Source organism: Sinocyclocheilus rhinocerous, unplaced genomic scaffold (assembly GCF_001515625.1).
Source record: "Sinocyclocheilus rhinocerous isolate Xijiao unplaced genomic scaffold, SAMN03320098_v1.1 scaffold11177, whole genome shotgun sequence".
In the NCBI taxonomy this organism is placed as follows: Eukaryota; Metazoa; Chordata; class Actinopteri; order Cypriniformes; family Cyprinidae; genus Sinocyclocheilus; species Sinocyclocheilus rhinocerous.
In genome coordinates this window covers 1,303-21,723 of record NW_015623935.1, presented here as the reverse complement: position 1 = coordinate 21,723, position 20,421 = coordinate 1,303, and the positions used below count along the sequence as shown (strand labels likewise).

General features: G+C 38.9%; 13 non-coding genes across 13 annotated transcripts; all 13 read right to left on the bottom strand.

Moving 5' to 3' along the window:
* Positions 1 to 582: 582 nt before the first annotated feature.
* Positions 583 to 654, bottom strand: trnaa-cgc (transfer RNA alanine (anticodon CGC)). Its single transcript has one exon. It is a non-coding gene; the product is annotated as a tRNA-Ala (tRNA).
* A 1,294-nt stretch (positions 655 to 1,948) lies between these two features.
* On the bottom strand, positions 1,949 to 2,020 carry trnap-ugg (transfer RNA proline (anticodon UGG)). The gene has a single exon. It is a non-coding gene; the product is annotated as a tRNA-Pro (tRNA).
* Positions 2,021 to 2,277: 257 nt separating this feature from the next.
* trnaa-agc (transfer RNA alanine (anticodon AGC)) lies at positions 2,278 to 2,349 on the bottom strand. Its single transcript has one exon. It is a non-coding gene; the product is annotated as a tRNA-Ala (tRNA).
* Positions 2,350 to 2,708: 359 nt separating this feature from the next.
* On the bottom strand, positions 2,709 to 2,780 carry trnaa-ugc (transfer RNA alanine (anticodon UGC)). The gene has a single exon. It is a non-coding gene; the product is annotated as a tRNA-Ala (tRNA).
* Positions 2,781 to 3,101: 321 nt separating this feature from the next.
* trnaa-cgc (transfer RNA alanine (anticodon CGC)) lies at positions 3,102 to 3,173 on the bottom strand. The gene has a single exon. It is a non-coding gene; the product is annotated as a tRNA-Ala (tRNA).
* A 358-nt stretch (positions 3,174 to 3,531) lies between these two features.
* Positions 3,532 to 3,603, bottom strand: trnaa-ugc (transfer RNA alanine (anticodon UGC)). The gene has a single exon. It is a non-coding gene; the product is annotated as a tRNA-Ala (tRNA).
* Positions 3,604 to 5,859: 2,256 nt separating this feature from the next.
* On the bottom strand, positions 5,860 to 5,931 carry trnaa-cgc (transfer RNA alanine (anticodon CGC)). Its single transcript has one exon. It is a non-coding gene; the product is annotated as a tRNA-Ala (tRNA).
* A 3,122-nt stretch (positions 5,932 to 9,053) lies between these two features.
* trnaa-cgc (transfer RNA alanine (anticodon CGC)) lies at positions 9,054 to 9,125 on the bottom strand. The gene has a single exon. It is a non-coding gene; the product is annotated as a tRNA-Ala (tRNA).
* A 5,156-nt stretch (positions 9,126 to 14,281) lies between these two features.
* trnag-ucc (transfer RNA glycine (anticodon UCC)) lies at positions 14,282 to 14,353 on the bottom strand. Its single transcript has one exon. It is a non-coding gene; the product is annotated as a tRNA-Gly (tRNA).
* A 2,529-nt stretch (positions 14,354 to 16,882) lies between these two features.
* Positions 16,883 to 16,954, bottom strand: trnaa-cgc (transfer RNA alanine (anticodon CGC)). The gene has a single exon. It is a non-coding gene; the product is annotated as a tRNA-Ala (tRNA).
* A 614-nt stretch (positions 16,955 to 17,568) lies between these two features.
* On the bottom strand, positions 17,569 to 17,640 carry trnaa-ugc (transfer RNA alanine (anticodon UGC)). Its single transcript has one exon. It is a non-coding gene; the product is annotated as a tRNA-Ala (tRNA).
* A 637-nt stretch (positions 17,641 to 18,277) lies between these two features.
* On the bottom strand, positions 18,278 to 18,349 carry trnaa-ugc (transfer RNA alanine (anticodon UGC)). The gene has a single exon. It is a non-coding gene; the product is annotated as a tRNA-Ala (tRNA).
* Positions 18,350 to 18,492: 143 nt separating this feature from the next.
* On the bottom strand, positions 18,493 to 18,564 carry trnaa-ugc (transfer RNA alanine (anticodon UGC)). Its single transcript has one exon. It is a non-coding gene; the product is annotated as a tRNA-Ala (tRNA).
* Positions 18,565 to 20,421: the final 1,857 nt, after the last annotated feature.

Here is a 20,421-nt window from a genome sequence, read left to right as displayed (position 1 = left end):
CCTACATCCCCAGTTGGAAGGACATTTTCTACCCCTGACGTACAACAAGTTTTTTCTGCTACTGTAGGTTTACCAATGCTATTAATTCCAAATGTGGTAACTCTACAGGACCAAATTTAAATAGTTTTTCTGAAATTAAATTTTAACAGTGTGTGGACATGATGAGGATTGAACCCAGGACCACATACATGCAAAGCGTGTGCTCTACCACTGAGCTACATCCCCAGTTGAGAGGCACATTTTCTACCACTGACATACAGCAAGTTTTTTCTGCTACTATAGGTTTACCAATGCTATTGATTTCAGATGTGGAAACTCAACAGGACCAAATTGAATCCATTTTGATGAAATTAAAGTTTAACAGTCTGTGTAGATGGTGATGATTTAACCCAGGACCTCTTACATGCAAAGCATGCGCTCTACCACTGAGCTACATCCCCAGTTGTGAGGACATTTTCTACCACTGAGGTACAAGAAGTTTTTTCTGCTACTGTAGGTTTACAAATGCTATTAATTCCAGATGTGGTAACTGTACAGCACGAAATTGCAACCGTTTTACTGAAATTACATTTTAACAGTGTGTGGAGATGCTGGGGATTAAAACCAGGACCTCATACATGCGAAGCATGCGCTCTACCACTGAGCTACATCCCCAGTTGGAAAGCACATATTCTACCACTGATGTACAAGAAGTTTTTTTCTGCTACTGTAGGTTTACAAATGCTATTAATTCCAGATGTGGTAACTCTACAGGAACAAATTGAAACCGTTTTGCTGAAATTAAATTTTAATAGTGTGCAGAGATGCTGAGGATTGAACTCAGGACCTCATACATGCAAAGCATGCACTGTACCACTGAGCAACATTCCCAGCTGAAAGGCACGTTTTCTACCACTGAGGTACAACAAGTTTTTTCTGCTACTGTAGGTTTACAAATGCTATTAATTCCAGATGTAAATTAAATTTTAACAGTTTGTGGAGGTGCTGGGGATTAAAACCAGGATCTCATACATGCAAAGCATGCGCACTACCACTAGCTACATCCCCAGTTGGAAGGCACATTTTCTTTTCTTGTGTGAGCGTGTCGATTTGTTGTTGGCTGTATTCCAGGCTGTGGCGGAGTTGTTGAAATTCTTTGTGCAATACTTCTATTAAGGCTACTCTGGCGTCCAGTCCGGATAGTTTATTGTCTATGGATGTAAATATGTCGCTTTCCTCGGGACAGCACGGGGGTGTGGGGATGTGGGTGAAGGAGAAGAGTTGGATGAAGCGGGTGAGCCCGATATACGTGGCTTTTTGGCTTTTTGAGAGCGTCCCATGATGCAGAGTCTATTGTAGCATTCGTCGATGTAGTCTTCTAGGTGATCCAGGTCTGATCCAGGCACATTTTCTACCACTGAGGTTCAACAAGTTTTTTCTGGTACTGTAGGTTTACAAATGCTATTAATTCCAGATGTGGTAACTCTACAGCACAAAATTGAAACCGTTTTGCTGAAATTACATTTTAACAGTGTGTGGAGATGCTGGGGATTAAAACCAGGACCTCATAAATGCGAAGCATGCACTCTACCACTGAGCTACATCCCCAGTTGGAAGGCACATTTTCTACCACTGAGGTTCAACAAGTTTTTTTCTGGTACTGTAGGTTTACAAATGCTATTAATTCCAGACGTGGTAACTCTACAGGACCAAATTTAAATAATTTTTCTGAAATTAAATTTTAACAGTGCGTGGAGATGATGAGGATTGAACCCAGGACCTCATACATGCAAAGCATGCGCTCTACCACTAGCTACATTCCCAGTTGTAAGAACATTTTCTACCACTAAGGTACAATAAGTTTTTTTTCTGCTACTGTAGGTTTACAAATGCCATTAATTCCAGATGTGGTAACTCTACAGGAAAAAAAATTTAAACCGTTTTGCTGAAATTAAATTTGTACAGTTTGTGGAGATGCTGAGAATTGAACCCAGGACCTCATACATCCAAAGCATGCGCTCTACCACTGAGCTACATCCACATTTGAAAGGTGGTAATTCCAGAAGTGGTAACTCTACAGCACAAAATTGAAACCGTTTTGCTGAAATCAAATTTTAACAGTGTGTGGAGATGCTGAGGATAGAACCCAGGGTCTCATACATGTGACGCATGCGCTCTAACACTGTCCTACATCCCCAGATGAAACGCATGTTTTCTTTGTGTTGCTATAAATGCTATAAAGTCCAGTAGAGGGAACTCTAAAAGATTTCATTGTAATCCTTTGCATGAAACAAAGCTTGGAGATGCTGGGTATTGAACCCAGAACCTCATACATGCTAAGCATGCGCTCTACCACTGAGCTACATTCCCAGTTGCACAAAGAACATATTCTACCACTGATGTACAAGAAGTTTTTTCTGCTACTGTAGGTTTACAAATGCTATTAATTCCAGATGTGGTAACGCTACAGGACCAAATTGAAACCGTTTTGCTAAAATTAAATTTTAACCATATGTGGAGAAACTGGGGATTGAACCCAGGACCTCATACATGCAAAGCATGCACTCTACCACTGAACTACATCCACAAACGAAAGGCACTTTTTCTACCACTGAGGTACAACAAGTTTGTTCTGCTACAGTAGGTTTACAAACGCTATTAATTCCAGATGTGGTAACTCTACAGCACCAAATTGAATCCGTTTTGCTGAAATTGAATTGAACAGTGTGTGGGGATGCTGGGGATTAAAACCAGGACCTCATACATGCAAAGCATGCGCTCTACCACTGAGCTACATCCCCAGTTGGAAGGCACATATTCTACCACTGACATACAACAAGATTTCTCTGCTACTATAGGTTGACCAACGCTATTAATTTCAGATGTGGAAGCTCAACAGGACCAAATTGAATCCGTTTTGATGAAATTAAAGTTTAACAGTCTGTGTGGATGGTGGGGATTGAACCCAGAACCTCATACATGCAAAGTACACGCTGTACCACTGAGCTACATCCCCAGTTAAAGCCTTTTCTTTGTGTTGCTATACATGCTATAAAGTGCAGTAGCAGGAACTCTAAAGAATTGCATTGAAATTCTTTGCATGAAATTTACTAAACAGTGCTTGGAGGTGCTGAGAATTGAACCCAGGACCTCATACGTGCGAAGCATGTACTCTACCACTGAGCTACATCCCCAGTTGGATGGCACATTTTCTACCACTGAGGTTCAACAAGTTTTTTCTGGTACTGCAGGTTTACAAATGCTATTAATTCCAGACGTGGTAACTCTACAGGACCAAATTTAAATAATTTTTCTGAAATTGAATTTTAACAGTGCGTGGAGATGATGAGGATTGAACCCAGGGCCTCATACATGCAAAGTATGCGCTCTACCACTAGCTACATTCCCAGTTGTAAGGACATTTTCTACCACTAAGGTACAATAAGTTTTTTTTCTGCTACTGCAGGTTTACGAATGCTATGAATTCCAAATGTGGTAACTCTACAGCACCAAATTGAAACCGTTTTGCTGAAATTAAATTTTAACAGTGTGTGGAGATGCTGGGGATTAAAACCAGGACCTCATACATGCAAAGCATGTGCTCTACCACTGAGCTACATCCCCAGTTTCGAAGGCACATTTTCTACCACTGAGGTACAGAAAGTTTTTTCTGCTACTGCAGGTTTACAAATGATATTAATTCCATGGGCTTCATTTTTAAAATGTTGCGTATAAACCGTCTTAAATTTGTTCTAAGATAATTTCTCAAAAGTGAGTAAGTGGGATTCAGAGAAAACGAACGTGCGCACAAAAACACATGCGTCCGCATCTCTTCCAGATGTGACATTTATAAATCGCAAATGATCTTGAAATTGTGCGCAGCTGACTGGTGTCAGATCTCCGTTTTGTAAACACCCCCTAATTAATATCATTACCATATAAAAGAACACACGCCAATATCCGAATTTCTAAGCTTGAGAATTGAGGTCCTGCTGGCGGATCCTCTGGAACATCCATGCGCATTTCCTCTTCTGGTAGCCCAACCCCATAACTCAAGCAGATATTGTGCAGAACACAAGCCAAAACAATTTGGCACACTTTGACTGGATCATATAGGAGTCTCCCGCCCGATGCATCCAGACATCGCCACCTTCCCTTTAGTAGCCCAGTTGTGCGCTCCACAACTGACCGGGTGCAGGCATGGGACATGTTATAGTGGGCTTCTTCAGCTGTCTGTGGGTGCGCTATGGGGGTGAGAAGCCATGGCTTCAGAGGATAACCTCTGTCACCTATAATTGTATAGAGAATTATTTTTGAACACGAAAATGTAATAACAGCTAAACACAAATTTATTTACCTAGAAGCCATCCATCTCTACCTGCTCCTGCCTCTAGACGATTGCCCACGCTGCAGTTGCGCACAATGAAGGAGTCGTGTGTCGACCCTGGCCATCTTGCAACTGCATTAAGAATTGCCATTCGAGCATTGCAAATGAGCTGTACATTAATTGAATGGAAATTTTTCCTATTAACATACACATATTCATGTGCATGAGGTGCTCGTATGGCAACGTGAGTGCAATCTACTGCACCTAGGACATTGGGGAATCCTGTTTGGCGCACAAAATCATCCATAACATGCTGCTGCTCCTCGGCAGTGTATGGGAACTTTATGTACCGAGTGGACAATCGGATGATGCCTTGAAGCACAGCTGGCATAAGTCTACTCACAGATGGCTGGGATATTCCTGATCGGTCACCAATCTCTCTTTGAAATGTTCCTGTGGCCAGGAACCCAAGCACTGAGAGCACCTGTACCTCCACAGGTATGGCCTGGTTGGAGTTGGTGCATCTCTGTATATTAGGGCCTATCTGGGCACAAAGATGTAACAGTGCAGCTCTTTGCAAACGGTACCTGCTTATCAACCATTCGTCGCCATACGCGGCTAATGCTGCCCTTCTGCCTCTTGCAAACTACTTCATCATAGGCCATTTTATAGGCCATAGATGCACAGAAATTATTAACACGCGTGGACCCAAATTATTTAATAATGTGTAATTATTCTGTAGACAAAACAATGTGTGTGTGGTTATATTTTTTCTATTGACTATTATCAAAAGTACTATTCTAGAAACAACATAAATAATAATAATAATAATCATAATAATAATAATAATAATAGTAGTAGTAGTAATTATAAAAAATTAGGTTTCCAAAAGTGTGTAAATGACAAAAACAAAGTTTAAGGCTGATGTCTCTATTCATTTTCACAGAAGCAAAGCAGCAGATGTTATAAATAAAAACAGTTAACAATGTTATTGAATAGAATATATTAAAACCGTTATTGCACGACATAGGCCTATATAGGGTACACAGACAAAACAGTCGGAGATGCGTTTATGAATTTTTTTTTCTATTTTACGCATCAGTTGTAAATCAAGACTTCGCAAGTTCTCTTGTAAAATAAAATAATAAAAAAACAACATGGAATAAACTGTGTACAGAAAGCGAGTATAGACTATAAAGAACTCTCAACATTAGGCTACTAAAAAGGTCAGTTTAATCTCGCAAAAACTCCCGTTAATAAAAAATCTGACTACACTGCACAATAATCTCTTTACACTGCATCTTTGTTGCTTATGATGAATTCGTCGCTTGCACGTACACCGCTTTTATTATTATTGCAGCTTAGATGTTCAAATAGCTGCAGTACTCCTACTTTGCCACAAGGAAATGTGCGTACGCCTGCTCAGACCCTGACGTAGCAGTAAGTACTTTTCCACGTCAAAGACCGTTTTTATAAATATGAACGTTGCCGTGGATTTTAGTGTACACACACTCTAAGATCAAATCTGTGCGTACGCACATTTTAACAGTCTGTGGAGATGCGGGGGATTGAACCCAGGACCTCATACATGCGAAGCATGCGCTCTACCGCTGAGGTACATCCCCAGTTGCAACACATATTTTCTTTGTGTTGCTATAATTGCTATAAAGTCCAGTAGAGGGAACTCTAAAGGATTGCTTTAAATTCTTTGTATGAAATTCACAAACAGTGCTTGGAGATGCTGGGGATTGAACCCAGGACCTCATACATGCAAAGCATGTGCTTTTTTTATTTTTTATTTTATTTTTTTATTAAAATTACACAAATTTCATACATTCACAGCCTTACATTTGAAGTATATTCACAAAACAAAACAGACAAACAAAAAAAAGTTAGAACATTTCAGGCAAAATTACATTAAAACCAGACCATGTTTTTACAATGTATGGGTTATTTTCTACAATATATTTGTTAAATACATCCATTTGTCCATTCATATTAAAATAATCATATATGTCCTCTATCACTGCAGTCAAATACTGTTTAAATAAGCTACACAATAACAGTTCTTTTTTCTTCAATTTAATTATATTCCTTCGTCTCCAAATCGTATATCTTGCTACTGTTAACCATAAATTTAAAGCATAAACATTTTTTGCTTTTCCATTAAAGCCAAATAAAAACAATGTTTCCCAATCCTCTAACCAATCATTCTGATCACTTAAAAAAATCCCCCACAATTTTCCTTAACATCTTCATAAAATTTTCTAATTTTTTACATTTTAAAAACAAATGTAACACTCCTTCATCTTTTTCCATACATAATTTACATTTTGCATCTTGTGCCATTCCAATTTTTGCCAATTTGTGTCTCAACAAGAAATCTAAATGATCCAATATGGGACTTTTAAATTTCCATCTTTCATTTTTCCAAATCTTTGTTACATCTAGATCACAAAAAAACCTTTCGCAAAAATCTATTGCTTTTGGTCTTAAAAATACAAGATCACATATACAAACATAAAACATTTTAAGAACACAGCCATTGAAAGGAATCTGTTCATCATTTCTTTTAAAAAATATTTCAGGTTTCTCATTTCCTCTTTCTTTATCTTCAATGCTTTTAATCCATTGTAGTGGCACAGCTTCTTTTAATTGTATGTATTGTTCCTTAATCAACTGTCTGTTTTCTATATCTTCATTCTCCTCTAATGTCTCTATAATTGCCTGTATAGGTAAAAATCCTGGTTTTACTTCATATAAAATGTCTTTTACTTGTCTTAGTCCTGCATAATACCAATTCTTATAAAAAAATATATTTCTATTTCTTGTAATTAATTTGTTTAAGAAAAGGGGCTGTTTCAATAGTTGATCTCTTCCTTTAAACTCCACATAAACATTCTCTTTAAAAACTTTCCATGCTCTTAAGACTTCTTTATAAAATTCAGGTATCTTCTCAAGCATATTATCTTTAAAATTCATCCACAAAAAACTCATTATTTTTTTCCATACCATATCATCATTATTAAAAAACTTTTTTATCATCTTTATTCTCATACTCTTCATACTTACCATTGGATCTATGAGTCTCAAATCTCCCTTTTCCACCTCCCCAATTATTGTGTCATATGCTATTTTTGCAGGCTTATCATCCCATAAAAACTTTAAAATATACGTTTTTATTCTTTTGTACGCCCATGCTGGCAGACTAACCACACTTAAAATATACCACATCTTAGACAGAAATAAAGAATTTAAAACCAATACTTTCCCTTTTAAAAACAATTCTCTTTGTTTCCAAAAGTTTAGTCTTTTTCCATTTTAAGCAAATAAATTGTGCAGAATAGGTGTTAAAACATTTTTAAAAACCTTATAAAACTCAGATGTTAAGCCATCTAGGCCTGGACTTTTCCCATTATTCAATTGGTCTATGGCCTCTTCAATTTCCTCTTCATTTATATCCTTATCACACATTCTCTTATCTTCTTCATTTACTTGCATTTGAATTTGATTCAATAAAAACTCTTCATCTTTCACATTTATATCATTTAAAAAAAAAAATAAAGTAGTATAAAAATCCGTCACTTCATTCAAAATACATTGTTTTTCCTTCACAACATTCCCATCTTTTAATATACTTTTGATCAGTTCTGCTTGTTTTCTTGTTTTCTCCAACTCATAAAATAATTTCGTACTTCTTTCTCCCTCTACTGTATTTTTCACCCTGCTTCTTATTTTAGCTCCCCTGCACTTTTCCTCCTCTATTTTCCTAAATTCTTCTTCTAAAAACACTATTCTCGTCACATTCATCTTTCCTTCGGACACCTTTTTCATTTCTTCTTCCCATTCCTTATTTAAAAATCGTTCTTTACTTTTCTTTGCCTTTTGCATTCTTTTTGAATATTCAATGGATATTTTTTAATAGCTTTTTTCAAGTTATCCCACCATACTCTTTTTGCTTCTTCATATAGGATATTGTTTATATTATTTATTATAACATTTTCTATTTCCATTTTGTAAGACTCGTTTTTTAAAAGTTCTGCATTGAAAACCCATACCCCTGGACCTCTCTCAACTCCACTAAAATCAATGATTACATTTAAAAAATCATGATCACTTTCACTGAACTTTTTATAAAATACTTTTGAGATGAACAGTTCTAACTGTCTGTTACATAAAACCAAATCAAGTCTACTTTGCTTTAAGACTGTGTTCACAATTTGCCTTCTGGAATATTCTCTTTTTACTCTATTTCTTTCCCTCCATATGTCTAAAAATTTGTGTTTTTCCATCATTTTCTTTAATTCAGTTCTCCCCACATCTGCTCTATATACCATGTAATCCTCCACATCAATTCTTTCCAAAATAGTATTAAAATCCCCAATTATAATCACATTTGTATAACCATCCATTAAAACACTTAATTCTTTAAAAAAAAGTTGACTCTTTCTAAACGTTCATTTGGTGCATGAATAGTACATATTGTTAATTCTTCTTCTTTGCTTTTGACTTTAATTACCAATAATCTTCCTATATTATCTGTGAACATTTCTGTTGCTTTTTCTGTCGCTCCCCTTCTAATTAAAACTGCACTCTACATTCCCAGTTGGAAGGACGTTTCCTTCCACTGACGTACAACAAGTCTTTTTCTGCTACTGTAGGTTTACCAATGCTATTAATTCCAGATGAGGAAACTCAACTGGCCCAAATCGAAACCGTTTTTCTGAAATGAAGTTTTAACAGTCTGTGGAGATGCTGGGGATTGAATCCAGGACCTCATACATGCGATGCATGCGCTCTACCACTGAGCTACATCCCCAGGTGGAAGGACCTTTTCTACCACTGATGTACAACAAGTTCTTTCTACTACTGTAGGTTTACCAATGCTATTAATTCCAGGTGTGGTAACTCTACAAGACCAAATTCAATTCAATTCAAGTTTATTTGTACAGCGCTTTTCACGATACAAATCATTGCAAAGCAACTTTACAGCAAATTAAGTTTCTACAATATTTAGTGGTAGCTTATCAGTGGTGACTGTCAGTTAATGTACATATGGCAGAAATGTACGGAAAAATCAATTGAAGACGTAATCAAACAGACGATGAACACTATTAACAGCAATTATTATATGATGCAATCAAACTTATAGCAAAATGTGGTAGTTCTGTATGTTGTTTCAGGGTTGGCATCATCTGAGGTCCTCTGAGGGGTTGGCATCATCTCTTCTCAGGTGTTCTGGATCCAGACTGAAGCTTGTGTAAATCCTAGCTACCACGGGATGTCAATCCCAGCAAAAACAGAGAAACAAATAGAGACATAATAAGCGTAGCTGCTGTTCCAACCAAGCAAAATTGATTTGTTAAACCCAAACTAAAGAATAATAATGTGCATTTGATCAGATATAACTGCAGTACAAGATTATGAGATGCATTATTTGAATGCTTGGCCAAAGAGATGTGTCTTTAATCTAGATTTAAACAGAGAGAGTGTGTCTGAACCCCGAACGTTATCAGGAAGGCTATTCCAGAGTTTGGGAGCCAAATGCGAAAAAGCTCTACCTCCTTTAGTGGACTTTGCTATCCTAGGTACTACCAAAAGTCCAGAGTTTTGCAACCTTAGGGAGCGTGATGGATTGTAGCATGGTAGAAGACTAGTTAGGTACGCAGGAGCTAACCCATTAAGGGCCTTATAGGCAAGTAATAATATTTTGTAACTGATACGGAACTTAATAGGTAGCCAGTGCAGAGACTGTAAAATTGGGGTAATATGATGATCATATTTTCTTGACCTGGTAAGGACTCTAGCCGCTGCATTTTGGACCACCTGTAGCTTGTTTATTGAAGATGCAGGACAACCACCTAGCAGTGCATTACAATAGTCCAGTCTAGAGGTCATGAATGCATGAACTAGCTTTTCTGCATCAGAAACAGGTAACATATTTCATAACTTGGCAATGTTTCTAAGATGGAAGAATGCTGTTTTTGTAACATGGGAAATATGATTTTCAAAAGACAAGTTGCTATCTAATATAACACCCAGATTTTTGACTGTAGAGGAAGTAACCGTACATCCGTCTAGTTGCAAATTGTAATCCAAGAGATTCTGTGTACTGTCTTTTGGTCCAATAAGTAATATCTCTGTCTTATCCGAATTTAATAGGAGAAAATGATTGGTCATCCAATCTTTTACATTTTTAACACACTCTGTTAGCTTAGATAATTTAGAAGTTTCATCTGGTCTTGTTGAGATATATAGTTGAGTATCATCAGCATAACAGTGGAAACTAATCCCGTATTTTCTAATAATATTACCAAGGGGCAACATGTATATCGAAAATAGCAGAGGACCTAGGACAGATCCTTGTGGCACTCCATATTTTACTGGTGATAATCGAGATGACTCCCCATTTAAATGAACAAAATGGTAGCGATCGGACAGGTAGGATCTAAACCATCTTAAAGCCTGCCCTTGAATACCTGTATAGTTTTGTAATCGATCTATGAGTATGTCATGATCTATAGTGTCGAACGCAGCACTAAGATCAAGTAAAACTAGCAATGAGATACAGCCTTGGTCTGACGCAAGAAGCAAGTCATTTGTAATTTTAACAAGTGCAGTTTCTGTGCTATGGTGGGGCCTGAAACCTGACTGAAATTCTTCATAGAGATAATTTTTTTGCAGGAAGGAGCACAATTGAGCAGACACAACTTTTTCTAAAATTTTAGACATAAAAGGAAGATTTGAGATGGGTCTGTAATTTGCCAGTTCACTAGGATCTAGTTGTGGTTTCTTAATAAGAGGCTTAATAACCGCCAGCTTGAATGGTTTTGGGACGTGACCTAAAGACAACGACGAGTTAATAATATTGAGAAGCGGTTCTTCTGCTACAGGTAACAACTCTTTCAGTAATTTAGTGGGTACAGGATCTAACAGACATGTTGTTGGTTTAGATGCAGTGATAAGTTTATTTAGCTCTTCCTGTCCTATAATTGTAAAGCACTGCAGTTTATCTTTTGGTGCGATGAATGAAGCTGAAGTATTATACGCTGTAGAATCTACATTTGTTATTGTATTTCTGATGTTATCTATTTTATCAGTGAAGAAATTCATAAAGTCATTACTATTAAACTGTGAGGGAATATGTAGATCGGGTGGCGTCTGGTTATTTGTTAATCTAGCCACTGTGCTAAATAAAAACCTTGGATTGTTTTGGTTATTTTCTATGAGTTTGTGGATATGCTCGGCCCTGGCAGCTTTTAGAGCCTGTCTATAGCTGGACATACTGTTTTTCCACGCAATTCTAAAAACTTCCAAGTTAGTTTTTCTCCATTTGCGCTCAAGACTACGAGTTTTTTTCTTGAGAGAATGGGTATTACTGTTGTACCATGGCGCAGTACGTTTTTCTCTAACCTTTTTCAATTTGATGGGGGCAACAGCTTCTAATGTATTAGAGAAGATAGTGCCCATGTTGCTAGTCATTTCGTCTAGTTCATGTGTACTTATGGGTACACAGAGCAGTTGAGATAAATCAGGCAGGTTATTTGTGAATCTGTCTTTGGTGGCTGGAACAATAGTTCTGCCCAGACGATAACGCGGAGCGATATAGTTAATATCAGTAATACGCAGCATGCACGATACAAGGAAATGGTCAGTAACATCATCACTTTGAGGTACGATATCTATATCAGTAAGATCAATTCCATGCGATATAATTAAATCTAGCGTATGATTAAAACGATGAGTGGGCCCGGAGACGTTTTGCTTGACTCCAAAAGAGTTTATTAGGTCAGTAAACGCAAGTCCTAATGCATCATTTGTATTATCAACGTGAATGTTAAAATCTCCGACAATTAGCGCTTTATCAACAGTAACCAATAGGTCTGAGAGAAAATCTGCAAATTCTTTTAGGAAATCTGTATATGGCCCTGGTGGTCTATACACAGTAGCCAGAGCAAGAGATACAATAGATTTCTTTTGCATATCTGACAGTGTAACATTAAGCAGAAGTATTTCGAATGAGTTAAACCTGTATCCTGTCTTCTGAGTAACATTGAGAATATCACTATATATTGTTGCAACACCGCCGCCACGACCAGTCTGACGGGGCTCATGCTTATAACAGTAGCTTGGTGGAGTAGACTCATTTAGACCAATATAATCATTAGGTTTTAGCCAGGTTTCAGTCAAGCAGAGTACATCAAAACGATTATCTGTGATCATTTCATTTACAATAACTGCTTTGGGTGAGAGTGATCTAATGTTTAGGAGCCCAAACTTTAAAAATTGTTTTTGTTCATTTATTTTACATTTTTCTGGTTTAATCACGATAAGATTTTTTCTAGATCCTGCATTAAATTTATATTTTGACCTCACTATTCGGGGAACAGACACAGTCTTTATAGATTGGACAGCACAAGTACTTCTATCATTTAAGCGGGTAGAACAAAAGTCATCAGGGCAGTTATTTGAGATTTGACTTACTAGTCATATGGAGCGTAGCGTCCTGGAGATGTTGTCCGACATGAGTTCCGCTCCGACTCTGCTGGGGTGCAGGCCATCAGCGCGAAAAAGCCTAGGACGCTCCCAGAAAAGATTCCAATTATTAACAAAGAGCAGTTTCTGTTCTTTACACCATGACAATAACCATTCATTTAAAGCAAAAAGTCTACTGAACCTTTCATGTCCTCGTCGATACGTGGGAAGCGGTCCTGACACGATGATCGTCGTCGCGGGCGATGTGCGGCGCACCGTCTCGATCAGGCTCCTGAAGTCCCTCTTCAGTGTCTCCGTCTGCCGCAGCTTGGTGTCGTTAACCCCCGCGTGAAGCACGACCGCTCCGGTGCTCTCGTCGCCCTTCAGGATCGCGGGTATCTGCGCAGAAACATCGAGAACACGAGCACCAGGGAAACAGTGAGTGTGCACTTTACCTTCAGCTAACGTAGCACGGACGTGCCGGACGATGGAGTCTCCGATGATCACAGCGTCGCGTTCCGTCTCGCGGAGGGGAGCGAAGCGGTTCCGGGTGGAGATCTCGAAGACCGGAGGCGGCGGAGGGGGAGAGGTCGTCGCCCGGGGCCTGGCTCGCGTCTTCCGCTGCGGCTGCACCCAGGGTCCGTGGTGTCCCGGCGCCGGAGTGAAGAACATCTGGGAAGATCGCGTCCTGGGTGCACCGGGCCTGTGCAGAGAAACACACGGAGTAGAGGTGGTGGGAGAATTAGCAGCGCGCTGTATACTTACCTCGGACTTGTGAGCGTCAGCCTGGGATGATTCCAGCGCGGCTCTCTGCTCTCTCAGCTGGGTCTGCCTCACCAACAGGTCGCGGATCTGCTTCTCCACGGCCTCCAGCTCGAGCTGCACCGAATGCAGCTTGAACGTGTCCTCACCTGCACTCAAAGGTAGACACACATCCGCCATTAAAGCAAGTAACAGTGAGTAAAACAATGGTAATGTGTGTGAATAGAGTATTAGTAATGTAAGCGAGATTAGCGGCAACCACGCTGGCGATGCTAGCGGGCTATTTGCTAATAGCGGACTCGGGAAATCAAAATAAAACTAGTGATAACAAGGCGCTCTGATTGTTTTTGTTGTAGAATACGATAGGGGATATATTCACACGTTATAGAAACGAAAATGATGGTGTATAAAATTGATTTTAAGATAAAAAAATTAGACGACAAAGAATTAACTTGACGGAGCTCAAACTCAAAACACACGATAGCAACAAACAGGAAGTCAAAAAGTCTTTAGTGATGTCGGTGCAGTGGTGTTAGCTGGGGACAGACTCATACATGCACAACTCCTCGTTTGTAAAGTGGACAGTATCTCCGCTTGTCACGCGGAAGACTAGTGTTCGATTGCCCTACGGGGAGAGATATTGTTTTTCTGCCACCAAACGACACATCCAAAAGGTTTTGGTGCAGCCAGAGGTTACAGAAGGAGTTCTGCTTTCACTTCAGCCCAAACCAAAGGAAATGCACTGGCCGGGAATCGAACCCAGGTCAACTGCTTGGAAGGAAGCTATGCTCACCACTATACCACCAATGCAGGTGGATGACACCGGCTTGCACGGTCAATAATGCTGCGTTCACACCAAACGCGAATAGAGCGTCAAATTCGCGTCTACCGCGTCTAGTTTGCCGCTTGAACATTTTGAATGCATTCGCGCGTCTAGAGCGAAATAGACGCGCGTAAAAAACAAGCGTTTGAAGCGAAATTGACGCGCGTCCGAGGCGAAATCCGCTTCTTGTGGGAGGGGCAAGTGCTAGGCGGTTGTCTGTTTGCAAGATGGCTGATGTTGATCGAGCATTCATCGAGAGAGTTACCGCTTTGTATTTGCTCTGGAGAGCAGAACAGCGGCGTAGGGGTCAGCGTCGCCGTACTTGGGTCCACCAGACCCTCCGGAGGCGTTCCCAGTTTGGCGAGTTTCATCAATAATTCTATAGGTCTGTGCCGTTTCTTTGTTCAGGTTATTACTGTAAAATAATCTGGCATTTATTTTTGTTTTGATGATGAATGGAGCCAGCCTCCAAAAGTAATTAACCTGTCCTGTGATTTCTTTGTTTTCCTCACACAACACTGTCCAGACACACTAAAGTATATTGGTTGTCTTTACATTATAATACATGTTTCATATAATCAAGATTTAGATATGGAATAAATAGCATTCAATACAAAATGAATATGTGTCATATATTGAAATCAAGTTTTTATGTGATAAAACACTTGCTTTGTTGTGCATTAGAACCACACCAGGCATTTAGTCATATTTCAAAATAATTTATTCAGGCCAAACATAAAATAATTTGAATATAAACTTAAAAAAATACAACATGTACAAACTATTTACATACAGAGACAGAAATAAAAAGGACCTCGCTTGGAACGTGGAAGAGCCTCAGGGAACAAAATGTAGGAGAAGAGGAAGGAGGGCATTCTGCGTTTCCTGCAGAGCCTGCTGCCTCATTTTTTTTAAAGCCTACTGTGGGCTGTGGGGGTCCGATTGTTCCAAATTTAGCACAACGGTGCTGTTTTCCATCGCCAATTTGTACATTTTAAATTTTATAATTTCTTTTGTATGAGGCGGCATGCTCTGCAGAAAAGGCAGAAGGCTGAGGAGGAAGTGCTCATCAGCAGACTGTGGTGGTGGTGGGGCTGGAGGACGCCTCAGGAGCTCGAGCAGCGTCTGCTCCACCTCCGACGGACCATCACGGGGACGCCGGGTGCCTCTCCTCCTCTGTTGGCCTGTGAAATCAAAAATACAACACACAGTGCAATTTCCTCTTCATTTATATCCTTATCACACATTCTCTTATCTTCTTCATTTACTTGCATTTGAATTTGATTCAATAAAAACTCTTCATCTTTCACATTTATATAATTTTTTTTTAAATAAAGTAGTATAAAAATCCTTCACTTCATTCAAAATACATTGTTTTTCCTTCACAACTTTCCCATCTTTTAATATACTTTTGATCAGTTCTGCTTGTTTTCTTGTTTTCTCCAACTCATAAAATAATTTCGTACTTCTTTCTCCCTCTACTGTATTTTTCACCCTGCTTCTTATTTTAGCTCCCCTGCACTTTTCCTCCTCTATTTTCCTAAATTCTTCTTCTAAAAACACTATTCTCGTCACATCCATGACACCTTCGGACACCTTTTTCATTTCTTCTTCCCATTCCTTATTTAAAAATCTTTCTTTACTTTTCTTTGCCTTTTGCATTCTTTTTGAATATTCAATGGATATTTTTTAATAGCTTTTTTCAAGTTATCCCACCATACTCTTTTTGCTTCTTCATATAGGATATTGTTTATATTATTTATTATAACATTTTCTATTTCCATTTTGTAAGACTCGTTTTTTTAAAGTTCTGCACTGAAAACCCATACCCCTGGACCTCTCTCAACTCCACTAAAATCAATGATTACATTTAAAAAATCATGATCACGTTCACTGAACTTTTTATAAAATACTTTTGAGATGAACAGTTCTAACTGTCTGTTACATAAAATCAAATCAAGTCTACTTTGCTTTAAGACTGTGTTCACAATTTGCCTTCTGGAATATTCCCTTTTTACTCTATTTCTTTCCCTCCATATGTCTAAAAATGTGTGTTTTTCCATCATTTTCTTTAATTCAGTTCTCCCCACATCTGCTCTATATACCATGTAATCCTCCACATCAATTCTTTCCAAAATAGTATTAAAATCCCCAATTATAATCACATTTGTATAACCATCCATTAAAACACTTAATTCTTTAAAAAAGGTGACTCTTTCTAAACGTTCATTTGGTGCATGAATAGTACATATTGTTAATTCTTCTTCTTTGCTTTTGACTTTAATTACCAATAATCTTCCTATATTATCTGTGAACATTTCTGTTGCTTTTTCTGTCGCTCCCCTTCTAATTAAAACTGCACTCTACATTCCCAGTTGGAAGGACGTTTCCTTCCACTGACGTACAACAAGTCTTTTTCTGCTACTGTAGGTTTACCAATGCTATTAATTCCAGATGAGGAAACTCAACTGGCCCAAATCGAAACCGTTTTTCTGAAATGAAGTTTTAACAGTCTGTGGAGATGCTGGGGATTGAATCCAGGACCTCATACATGCGATGCATGCGCTCTACCACTGAGCTACATCCCCAGGTGGAAGGACCTTTTCTACCACTGATGTACAACAAGTTCTTTCTACTACTGTAGGTTTACCAATGCTATTAATTCCAGGTGTGGTAACTCTACAAGACCAAATTCAATTCAATTCAAGTTTATTTGTACAGCGCTTTTCACGATACAAATCGGGATGTCAATCAAACGGAATTAAATCCGTTTTGTTGAAATTAACATGTTACAGTCTGTGGATATGCTGGGGATTGAACCCAGGATCTCATACATGCAAAGCATGCGCTCTACCACTAGCTACATCCCCAGGTGGAAGGACCTTTTCTACCACTGATGAACAACAAGTTTTTATAGGTTTAGAAATGCTATTAATTCCAGATGTGGTAACGCTACAGGACCACATTAAAACAGTTTTGCTGAAATTAATTTTTTGAAGTCTGTGGAGATGCTGGGGATTGAACCCAGAACCTCATACATGCGAAGCATGTGCTCTACATTCCCATTTGAAAGAGCTTTACTACTGAACTACAACAAGTTTTTTCTGCTACTGTAGGTTTACAAACACTACTAATTCCAGATGTGGTAACGCTACAAGACCAAATTAAATCCGTTTAGCTGAAATTAAAAGTTTACAGTCTGTGGAGACGCTGGGGATTGAACCCAGTACCTCATACATGCAAAGCATGCTCTCTACCACTGAGCTACATCCCCAGGTGGAAGAAGCTTTTCTACCACTGATGTACAACAAGTTTTTTCTACCACTGAAGGCGTACCAATGCTATTAATTCCAGATGTGGAAACTCAACAGGACCAAATTGAATCCGTTTTGCTGAAATTAAAATTTTACAGTCTGTGGATTGAACCCAAGACCTCATACATGCAAAGCATGTGCTCGACCACTAAGCTACATCTCCTGTTGGAAGGACCTTTTCTACCACTGAGGTACAACAAGTTTTTTCTACTACTGTAGGTGTACCAATGCTATCAATTCCAGATGTGGTAACGCTACAGGACCAAATTGAAATCCATTTTGTTGAAATTTAATTTAATTTGCTGTAAAGTTGCTTTGCAATGATTTGTATCGTGAAAAGTGCTGTACAAATAAACTTGAATATGTTTTGCTAAAATAAAAATTTTAGAGTCTGTGGATTGAACCCAAGACCTAAAATATGCGAAGCATGCGCTCTACCACTGAGCTAAATCTCCTATTCGAAGGACCTTTTTTACCACTGAGGTACAACAAGTTTTTTCTACTACTGTAGGTGTACCAATGCTATTAATTCCAGATGTGGTAACGCTACAGGACCAAATTGAAACCGTTTTGCTGAAATTAAATTTTAACAGTCTGTGGAGATGCTGGGGATTGAACCCAGGACCTCAAACATGCAAAGCATGCGCTCTACCATTGAGCTACATCCCCCAGTTGGAAGAATCCTTTCTACAACCGAGGTACAACAAGTTCTTTCTGCTTCTGTAGGTTTTCAAATGCTATTAAATCCAGATGGGGTAACGCTACAGGACCAAATTGAAACAGTTTTGCTGAAATTACATTTTAAAAGGCTGTGGAGATGCTGGGGATTGAACCCAGGACCTCATACATGCAAAGCATGCGCTCTACCACTGAGCTACATCCCCAGGTGGAAGGATCATGTCTATCACTGATGTACAACAAGTTTTTCTACCACTGTAGTTGTACCAATGCTATTAATTCCAGATGTGGAAACTCAACAGGACCAAATTGAATCTGTTTTGCTGAAATTAAAATTTTACAGTCTGTGGATTGAACCCAAGACCTCATACATGCAAAGCATCTGCTCTACCACTAAGCTACATCTCCTCTTGGAAGGACCTTTTCTACCACTGAGGTACAACAAGTTTTTTTACTACTTTAGGTGTACCAATGCTATCAATTCCAGATGCTGAGCTACATCCGCTGTTGGAAGGACCTTTTCTACCACTGAGGTACAACAAGTTTTTTTACTACTTTAGGTGTATCAATGCTATCAATTCCAGATGTGGTAACGTTACAGGACCAAATTGAAACCGTTTTGCTGAAATTAAATTTTAACAGTCTGAGGAGATTGAACCCAAGACCTCATACATGCAAAGCATGCGCTCTACCACTGAGCTACATCCCCAGGTGAAAAGTACATGTTCTACCACTGAGGTACAACAAATTTTTTCTGCTACTGTAGGTTTACAAATGCTATTAATTCCAGATGTGGTAACGCTACAGGACCAAATTGATACAGTTTTGTACAAAAAAAAATGTAAACAGTCCGTGGAGAAGCTGGGGAATGAACCAAGGACCTCATACATGCTAAGCATGCGCTCTACCACTGAGCTAAATCCCCAGTTAGAAGAACCTTTTCTACCACTGATGAACAGCAAGTTCTTTCTGCTACTGTTGGTTTACAAACGCTATTAATTCCAGATGTGGTAACGCTACAGGACAAAATTGAAACCGTTTTGCTGAAATTAAATTTTAACAGTCTGTGGAGATGCTGCGGATTGAACCGAGGACCTCATGCAAAGCATGCGCTCTACCACTAAGCTACATCCCCGGTTGGAAAGAACTTTTCTACCAATGATGTGTAACAAGTTTTTTCTACCACTGAAGGAGTACCAATGCTATTAATTCCAGATGTGGAAACTCAACAGGACCAAAATTGAAACCGTTTTGCTGAAATTAAATTTTAACAGTCTGTGGAGATGCTGGGGGACTGAACCCAGGACCTCATACATGCAAAGCATGCGCTCTACTACTGAGCTACATACCCGGTTAGAAGAACCTTTTCTACCACTGACGTACAACAAGTTCTTTCTGCTACTGTAGACTTATCAATGCTATTAATTCCAGATGTGGTAACGCTAAAAGACCAAATTAAATCCGTTTTGCTGAAATTAAAATTTCACAGTCTGTTGAGATGCAGGGGACTGAACCCAGGACCTCATACATGCAACGCATGCGCTCTACCACTGAGCTACATCCCCAGAAGGAAGGACCTTTTCTACCACTGATGTACAACAAGTTCTTTCTGCTAATGTAGGCTTAACAATGCTATTAATTCCAGATGTGGTAACGCTACAAGACCAAATTAAATACGTTTTGCTGAAATTAAAATTTTACAGTCTGTGGAGATGCTAGTGATTGAACCCAGTACCTCATACATGCAAAGCATGCGCTCTACCACTGAGCTACATCCCTAGGTGGAAGGACCTTTTCTACCACTGTAGGCGTACCAATGCTATTAATTCCAGATGTGCAAACTCAACAGGACCAAATTGAATCCGTTTTGCTGAAATTAAAATTTTACAGTCTGTGGATTGAACCCAAGACCTCATACATACAAAGCATGCGCTCTACCACTGAGCTACATCCACAGCTGGAAAGACCTTTTCTACGACTGATGAACAAGTTTTTTCTGATACTGTAGGTTTACCAAAACTATTAATTCCAGATGTGGTAACGCTACAAGACCAAATTAAATC